An 8,989-nucleotide genomic window follows, 5' to 3' on the forward strand; every position below is an offset into this window, starting at 1 on the left:
CAAACCACAAGCCTCTACAAGGGTCAAGAGTTTCATTTTTTACTACCACAAAAAGGAGAATAGGTATTAATATAATTTTTCCTTATTGAGAGTTTGGATCTAATAAGTAGTACATTTTCTACAAATATTCCAAACAAAATAATAGATTTCACTTGAACTGTTGAACCTCCACAACCTTAACTACTTTCACTCGATACTATCCCCAAACATGGTTTGTTTTTAACCTCTCTCAATCAATTGTCTACAAAAAAGAAAATAGCCAAAGACTTCATATTATCATCTTCTAGAATAGGGACAGATCGATTTGTCTTGTAAGGCCATTCTAGCCTTTAGGCAGTGAAATCTTCAAGATTTCCCATTCACTTCAACATTGATAGGTCTCATTAATCATTAGTCAATATGTTGATATGATTACAATACAAAGTAAAACAATAAATTTTATCCATTATAGAGGCTTTCTCTAATAAGAGGGAGGGAGGCATGAAGCAACCAAAAGCCCCAAACTAATTACTACTTGGGTGCACTATTGTCGTTGTGTGATATAAAAATAAATAAATTTACTAATGATGGCATTTTTACCTTAAAACTATTATCCTATGTACCCTCAAATGAATAAAGGTTCAAGAATCCCCAGTAATATTCAAATAGTGGTAAGGTCAAATAGGATTAGGATCAAAATTATAAGGGTTGACACAAATTTCATCTTGTGTTTTGACAAAAGACAACCAAGAGATATGAAAGTGAAACAAATAGTAACTTAAATTGATTGATATTGCACAGGTCTACCAACTCAATCCAAAGTTGTTTTAATTAATTTTTTAAAGTCAGAATTGATACCAATTGGTATCGTGCCTAATATGGAAGAATTAGTGGAGATTTTGGGTTGTTGGCAGCCTTCGCTTCCCTTGAAATACTTGGGCCTTCCGTTGGGTGCTACACATAAAGAGGAGACAATTTGGAACCTTGTATTGGAGAAGATGGAGAGGCATTTATCTAGATGAAAGATGATGTATTTATCTAAGGGGGGCAAAGTAACTATTCCAGTAAAGGTGGCTAATCGTATGGAGAAACTACAAAGAGACTTTCTTTGGAGTGGTATTGATGCTCCTAAGATACCTCTGGTGGAATGGGCTAAGGTTTGTATGTCGGTGCAGAATGAAGGTTTAGGGATTTGACGGCTGAGAAGATTTAATTCTGCTTCGTTAGGCAAATGGTTATGGAGATATGGAACAGAGAGAGATGCCCTTTGGAGGAAGGTTATTGAGGCAAAATATGGGGATGGAGGGAGTGGTTGGTGCACTAAATTGGTGTTAGGGACTTATGGTGTTAGTGTGTAGAAATCCAATAGAAGTGGTTGGCTAGACTTCTCTAAATTCCTTCAGTTTGATGTGGGTGATGGTACTAGAGTAAGGTTTTGGGAGGATAAATGGTGTAGGAATTGTTCTCTTAAGGTAGCATTTCCAGAATTGTACAGTAGTAGTCAGAACAAGGAGTTTTTAGTGTCGGAGGTTATGCAGTTCTCTGATGGGTGGCTGCATTGGAACATTCTGTTTCGTTATCCTCCGCAAGATTGGGAGGAAGCATCAATCGATTTGTTTTAGGATGTGCTTTATTCCACAAATGTGTGGGGCGTTGGTGCTGATAGACTTTGCTGGAAGCCAACATTGAGTAGAGGTTTTGAGGTTCGAAGTTTCTATCACTCTTTATCTCCTTTTGTTTATGATTTCCCTTGGAAAAGGGTGTGGAAATAAAAGGTTCCTCCTAGAGTAACGTTCTTTTCTTGAACTGCTGCCTTAGGAAAGATCTTAACTATAGATAATCTTTGGAAGAGGCATATTACAGCGATAGAGTGGTGCTTTATGTGTAAAAGGTGCAGGGAATCGATGGATCACCTTCTCCTTCAATGTCCTATAGCTTATGAATTGTGGTCAATGGTTTTTTGTTTGTTTGGTATTCATTGGGTTATGCCATATAATGTTAGTGAGTTGCTGGCTTCTTGGCAGGGCAAGTTTGGTATGCATTGAAATATAGATTTATGGAGGTTCGTGCCACATTTTTTGTTTTGGTTCTTATGGCAGGAGCAGAATGCTAGATACTTTGAGGATTGTAAACGGTCTATTTTTGACATTAAATCTTTCTTTTTCCATACTCTCCTTGATTGGAGTGTAGTTTTGCCTTTTTATTCTTGTTTTTCTCTCTCCGATCTTATTGATTGTTGTAATATGGGCTCTTGATTTGTGCCACTCTAGTACATTTCCAGTGTACTTGGTTGGTTTTTTCTAATAAAATTTCTTACGTTACTTATAAAATAAAATAAAAAACTATAGTTTAACTTGAAAGCACCCATGATCTACTTTAAAACTAAATTTGATGAGCTAATTACAACTGGATTACTTTTGTAAAACTAAAACTGATTCAAGATCTAATTTGGTCCATAACCTAATCTCTAAGGATTTAAGAATTTTGGTGCATCACTCTTAAGAATAGGCTCATGGATGGTAACATCTCAATTTTTTACCACAATTTAAAATTTTAAACTCTTACCATATCTAAGGAAAAAAAAAATGTGCAGGTACAACCTCCACGTGAAGGTGCTTTGTTAGTAAAGATTTATTTTGCCAAGCGAAAACTAGTATGGGAAATTCTAGAGAATGCTTTGAAGAAAAAGATTGAAATACAATGGTCTGATATTATAGGAATTCGAGCTAAAATTATGGAAGATAAGTTCAGACTTTACTGATAATCAAGCTCAAACTTACAGGTTTGTATTGTTTTCTATTTTTGAAATTTTATAGTTGACATTGCTTTTGGTTTCTACATTACAATATTTGTTTAGTTCATTTGTTATTTTGTCACGTCTTTCAACACATATTTTTCTAGTTGTAAATGTGTTATTCTGTTTTAGGAGTTCTAATGATTTTTTTGCTAATTAATGAAGAGTAAACCTTCAGTCAGGAGGTGGTGTAAATGGGCTTATTTACGCCACCAATAAATGAATGCCACGTCAGATTGGTATTGAAAAACTAATACACTTTAGCACACACAATTATATCTCAATTAATCTCAAAATCCTCAAACACGTATACATGATTCAGACCTGAAGAACAGCTCCTCCAACGCCTAAACCCTTACATCTCCTCCTCTCCTCTGAGCACCGGAGCTCCACCGCGCCGTTGGCGCCGCCGCACACGTCGTCTATGGAGCCACATCTGTGAGGTTTTCACTGTCTTGTTTTACAGGAAAGTGTTTTTTCACATGCTGTATATACTAACTTCAACCTACTGATATTAAGCCTTTTTTCTTTTCTTTCTTTTTAATGCTTACAACAAGCAGAGAATGGAGATTAGAAACCTCACAGATGTCACTGAACCATAAACCTAAAGTGTTATACCTTTAAAACACCCTGTTTTAAAATAAGTTATCTAGCAATTAGAAACTGCTGTGCTGGTACTGCAATTGGTTATGGCCTTTATTGCCATCACTTAACTTTGAGACCGCTTATAATTACTCATCTCCAGCTGCAGTAACATTATAGGTATGGCGAGTCTTCTTACTGTATATTTCCCAGGAGAGAGAGAGAGAGAGGAAACAAACACAGAAGAGGAAGAAGGAAAGAAGAAATCTAAATAGCCAAATGCTAAATCAATCATTAATTAGCACCTTTATTTACAAATATACATGCCTCAATGACATAAACACATCCTAAAAATTAAATATATGGACAAATTGTCATTTCCTAATACATTGACAACAACCTTAAACCTATCAAGCTGTCAGAAATCAACTACAGAAACTCATCAACATCACTTTTCTCTTTCAAGGACTCAATTTTCTCACAGAAGCCTTTCAAGCTTTCAGGGTAAACCAATTATCTTTCATCTGCAAGAAATTACAGAGAAAGGTTAACTCCAGCACAACATCTAAAATATTCTTTTTCTTTTTTTTTTTAATAAGTCTACATATTCGTTTTGATACTTCATATAATAAACGAGACAACAAGGAGAACTCACGTAGTAAGGAAAATGCTGAGTGCTAAAATCCTCTGGAGCACTCTCCATGAACAAGTTAATGAAGTAGAGAACAAATCTGCGGCATTCCTCACCATTTCTCTGTTGTGGCACCTAAAATTAAATATAAAAAAATTCCACTTTCTTATTGTTCTGGATGTAAATACAAGTGAAAAACAATAGGATTGAGGTGGAAATTAATCAAGAGCACGTATTAACGATCACCTTAGCCACCAAGAGAGGAATTTGATAAAGAGTCTTTACTCTCAAGCCTACCCTCTGCTTTATAGATGTCCAATACAAATCTGAAGGAAATTAAAAAAAAAAAAAAAAAAAATCAAAATCAAAACATTGAATAAACAATTATACCAACACACGGAGACAGGTTTTGGTATACATACTTTCTTATATCTGGTTCAAGCTGACCTGGGTTTGCCTCCTCAAGTGAGTCCAGCAACAACATGCACGGTGTTATTGTTTCTGATTTTGTGCTCTCACCAAAGTGGCAGAAGATCAAGAGGCTCCAGTGAAACCTAAAGAAATGGTATTTGAAACAATAAAATCCAATTATATCTCTAGGACAAAGAAACAAGGCAGCATCATAAAATCCCATCCATTGACAATAAACAAAATGTTCAGTCTAGTTAATGGAAAGAAACCTACCAGCAAACAATAGGAACCAAAACATATTTGAAAAAATGTCCTTCTGAATCCATGTTAGCACCTTGGTTTTATAGGCCGATTTCCTATGCAACTCAAACCATAAGCAATCGAGGTATGTAAAGGATGTTTTCTTATCTTCTGAAAAGCTCACTTCATTAACAAACCCAGTAGGAAGCTTCCACACGCCTATTCCTTTGAATTTTCCACTGTTCTCCTGAACTACAACCACCTATCATAAGATAAATTCAATTTAAGTAGTCAGATATTTTAACCCATTACAGCACAAACATTCAATTTCTGGTATTTAAGTGTTGGAATAGTTAAGTCAAAGACACCAGAGCAATTTGTTTTGCATATATGAAAAAAAAAAAAAAAAAAAAAAACACACACAATCAGATTTTTTTTTACCAGAGCAATTTGTTTTGCATATATGAAAAAAAAAAAAAAAAAAAAAACACACACAATCAGATTTTTTTTTTTTAATAGGGTTTGAACCTACCACTTAAGAATCTAATCAAAAGAACAAACCTTAGGTCCAGTACGGCGGTGTCAGCTCCATAGATGACGTGTGTGGCGGCGCCTGCGGCACAGTGGAGCTCCAATGCTCAGAGGAGAGGAGGAGATGTAATGGACTTAAGCGTTGGAGGAGCAATTCTTCAGGTCTGAATCTTGTATACATGTTTGAGGATTTTGAGTTTAATTGAGATATAATTGTGTGCGCTAAAGTGTATTGGTTTTTCAATACTAATCTAAGATGGCATTCATTTATTAGTGGCTTAAATAAGCCCATTTACGCCACCTCCAGACTGAAGGTTTACTCATTAATGAATTATTTTTCTAGTTGTAAATGTCTTATTCTGTTCAAGACTTCAAGGAATTATAATGAATTTTGTTGTTGGCATGCTATCCTCAGGTTGCACTATCTTGAATTTCCTCCAGGAACCCTTGACAAACACTATGAGAAGCTCCTGCAATGTGACCCCAATTTGTTAAAGTCGAGCCAAAGACCTTTCCCAAGTCTTAGTACTCCTTACTTCCAGACAGATTGCTACAATGGCAGTAAAGAATTTTCTTTGGATTTTTATAGACATTGGCAGTTAGCTTTACCATTCTCAAGTATGCATTCGCCAATTAAATCAATTCAACAAATTCAGGCATATGAACAAGCCCACAAACAATACCTTCTTACGACAAATTCAACTTCACCAATATCAGGTATTGCATTGTGCATATTCCAATTCCACACTGTTCTAAGGCTTCAATTGTACTCTAACTTGGTTTTCAAATCTTTTGTGATGATATAGTTATGGATTTCTCTCCACATTCAGATGGAGCCATTAGCAACCAAGGAGTTGATGATCCAAGGATGGCAATGTGGTATCAAAGGATGATTAATCCTGCAAACGTTCTAGGGAGGGATCAAATGCAAAGGCCCTTTTCTATGGCTATACCAACCCAAGTAAATCCAGCCATATCTGGTCAAAACTATAATGTGTCAGCAGCTTGGCCTATTTCAGACACTCAAATCGTAGATGATATTCAAAGCCAATTGCTGAGTGACAATCAATTTCAATTTGATTATGACCCTTACTTAGAGGTGGAGCCATTGAACAACTTAGTACCTGACTTGCAAAAAGAAATGAACCCAACAAGCAACTTTGAAAACTGTTTGTTGGTTGAAGCTGAACACACAGGTATGCAAAATGTGTGGAATGTCACAAGGGTGAACTCCTTTGGTTCATTGATGGCATTGTTAACAGAAGAGCAACCTGCAAGTAGCACTCTCTATCCACAGTCGGTTAACTGGCTACCTCAATCTCAAGATCCTAATGTTAATTTTATGATGCATCTACCTCGGAACAACACTTCAATGGATACAGTTTTTGATTCAAATCCTACAGTTGATACAGATGATCCAACAATGGTAGATTTCACAACTAATAATAATTTTGATGGGGACAATCACTGGACATGATTCAAAAGTGAGTATTGACATGAGGGAAGGATGATAATAAAGCACATGATTCAAAAGTGAGTAATAATAGGAGGGAAGGATGATAATAAAAGCACATCATGGTCGGCCCCAATGCGATGCCAAGTGGGAAAAATACATATTGCAGATTCAAGCTTGAGAATTAACCTGTTCAAAAAGAAAATTGAAGGTAAACACCACGTGTCTCACATCTTGTTTAAGAATGCAAGGCAATTGGAGGATTCAATTTGAAGTCATCTTATTTAGAATTTGTGCTTTGGGTATGACTTTTATTTTTTAGGTTTTTGTAAGTAGGCAATTGTACCCAACTTTTATTTATTTATTTATTTATTTATTTATTGTAAATAGGCATTTGGAGGATTCAATTAAAAGTGATTGGAATTTGTGTACCTTTGTGTACTAGGTACGACTTTTATTTTTTAGATTTTTGTAAATAGACAATTGGAAGAATTTGTGCATTGGGTATGACTCCTTTTTTTTTTTTTCTTTTTTATTTTAGTGAGTTCTTCTAGTATCACAAAAAAAATTCTTTTTCCCTGAGTTCCCTCCCTCTCCCAAAATACCTATCTATATATTACTAAAAGCTGAAGCGTAGCATTTAATGTTGCTACGCTCACGTTGAGCCACATCAGCCGCCACGTCATCATTTTTTGTTTTCAATTTTTCTTATATATTTTTTTAAACATTTTCTCATTTAAGGTGACTTAATTATTTAAAAATTAAAATATCTTTTAACCATTATTTTTATTATTAATTTTCCAAAACTCTCCTTTCCTTTTACTTCTTCATCTCCCCACTACTTTCTATCTTAATATCATTCTTTCTCTACCTTTTTATCTTCCTTTATTTTGACTCTTCTTATTCTCAATATCTTACTATAAATTTGACATTTTCTTTTTCATTCTATGCATAGTTTTCTCACACAAAAAAGGTTACTTCTCTCTCTCTCTCTCTCTCTCTCTCTCTCTCTCAATTTGTTTTTCATTTTTTGTTTGATTTTTTTTATTGCATCAATTCTTTAGGTTGATGAATTTTTGTGTTAATTAGAATTTTACTTTGAGTTGATGTAATTTAGTTTTGTGTTTTAAGTTGTTATCTTCTATATTCTCTTTGATTAAATATTATCCTACTGCATTATACATATAGTGTATAATAGTATATTGTTATTATATTACATAGAATGACTTAGATAATTTGATGTTTATTGTTATTGAGAATGAACTTTTTGAATCAAGTCTAAAAAAATATGAACTACTATATATCATTTAGATAAAAACTTTTATCATAGATACATTAATACTTTTTTTGCCACAAATTTAAATCACGCAAGCTTAATAATTTTATATTATGTGTTAGCATTGTCTCTACTTCTTCTTCTTCTTCTTCTCAAAAATATTATGTATCATCTTTAAAGGATGCCAACAATATTGATCTTATGGCAAAAGTTACATAAAATATTGAGAAAAAATGTTTTATATTACAATCTACTAAAAATGTTTTTTAAATATTTAAATATTTCTATTTTTCATATCACTGACGTGTTTTACAATTATCACATGTGTTAACTTAAGTCTTAATATCCTTAAGTTGTTTCGGCAAAAAGAAAAAAAAAAGTTGTCACAAAAGAGGAGTTTGTGTAAAGTTTTTTGCAAAATGAAAGTAAACAGTGAAATAATGATTCATGAATTAAAAAAAAAAAATTATCTATACATATTTATCTTGTGCTGTTGTAACTTTACATATAATTTTGCATTTATATGTTCATTTACTTTAATTTAGATGTTTATAACTTAATAATGAAATCTATAAACAAGGTAAGTAAAACAATCATATTTCTACCATTCAAAAAGTCACAAATTCTTTTTTATGAAAAAGGCATTTTACATTTCCTTGGAATTATTTTAAAATTTTTTTTTATAAAACCTTTGACATGCTACTAACCTAACCACTTCATACATTAAAAATATTTAAGGCTCATTATTATTTCCATTAATATATTATGGATATCTTAATTGATTGAGACCAAACTAGAGAAATGCCTTTCATATTTTCTTGAAAATTCAGAAGGAAAAAAAACCTTTGACATACCACTAACGTAACTATATCTATAACTATTTAAGCCATCCATGATATCTATTTTTTATTGATAACCATAAAATTTACAACTAGCAAGTGAACATACAAAGTAATAAAGAATAAATGAAGGAAGAAAAAAAGAAATGAAATCAAACGTCAATTAATAACCGTTATTTGGAAAATAAAAAGGTGGTCTAGAGGAATAAGAAATAAAATAAAAATGGCTATACAAAGGACATTGAAAACTTTA

At 33.3% G+C, this 8,989-nt stretch overlaps 1 pseudogene; it reads right to left on the reverse strand.

Moving 5' to 3' along the window:
* Positions 1-3,627: 3,627 nt before the first annotated feature.
* Positions 3,628-5,349, reverse strand: LOC112026597 (probable ubiquitin-like-specific protease 2A; annotated as a pseudogene).
* Positions 5,350-8,989: the final 3,640 nt, after the last annotated feature.

This window comes from Quercus suber, unplaced genomic scaffold (genome assembly GCF_002906115.3).
Source record: "Quercus suber isolate HL8 unplaced genomic scaffold, Cork oak 2.0 scaffold_101, whole genome shotgun sequence".
Classification (NCBI taxonomy): Eukaryota; Viridiplantae; Streptophyta; class Magnoliopsida; order Fagales; family Fagaceae; genus Quercus; species Quercus suber.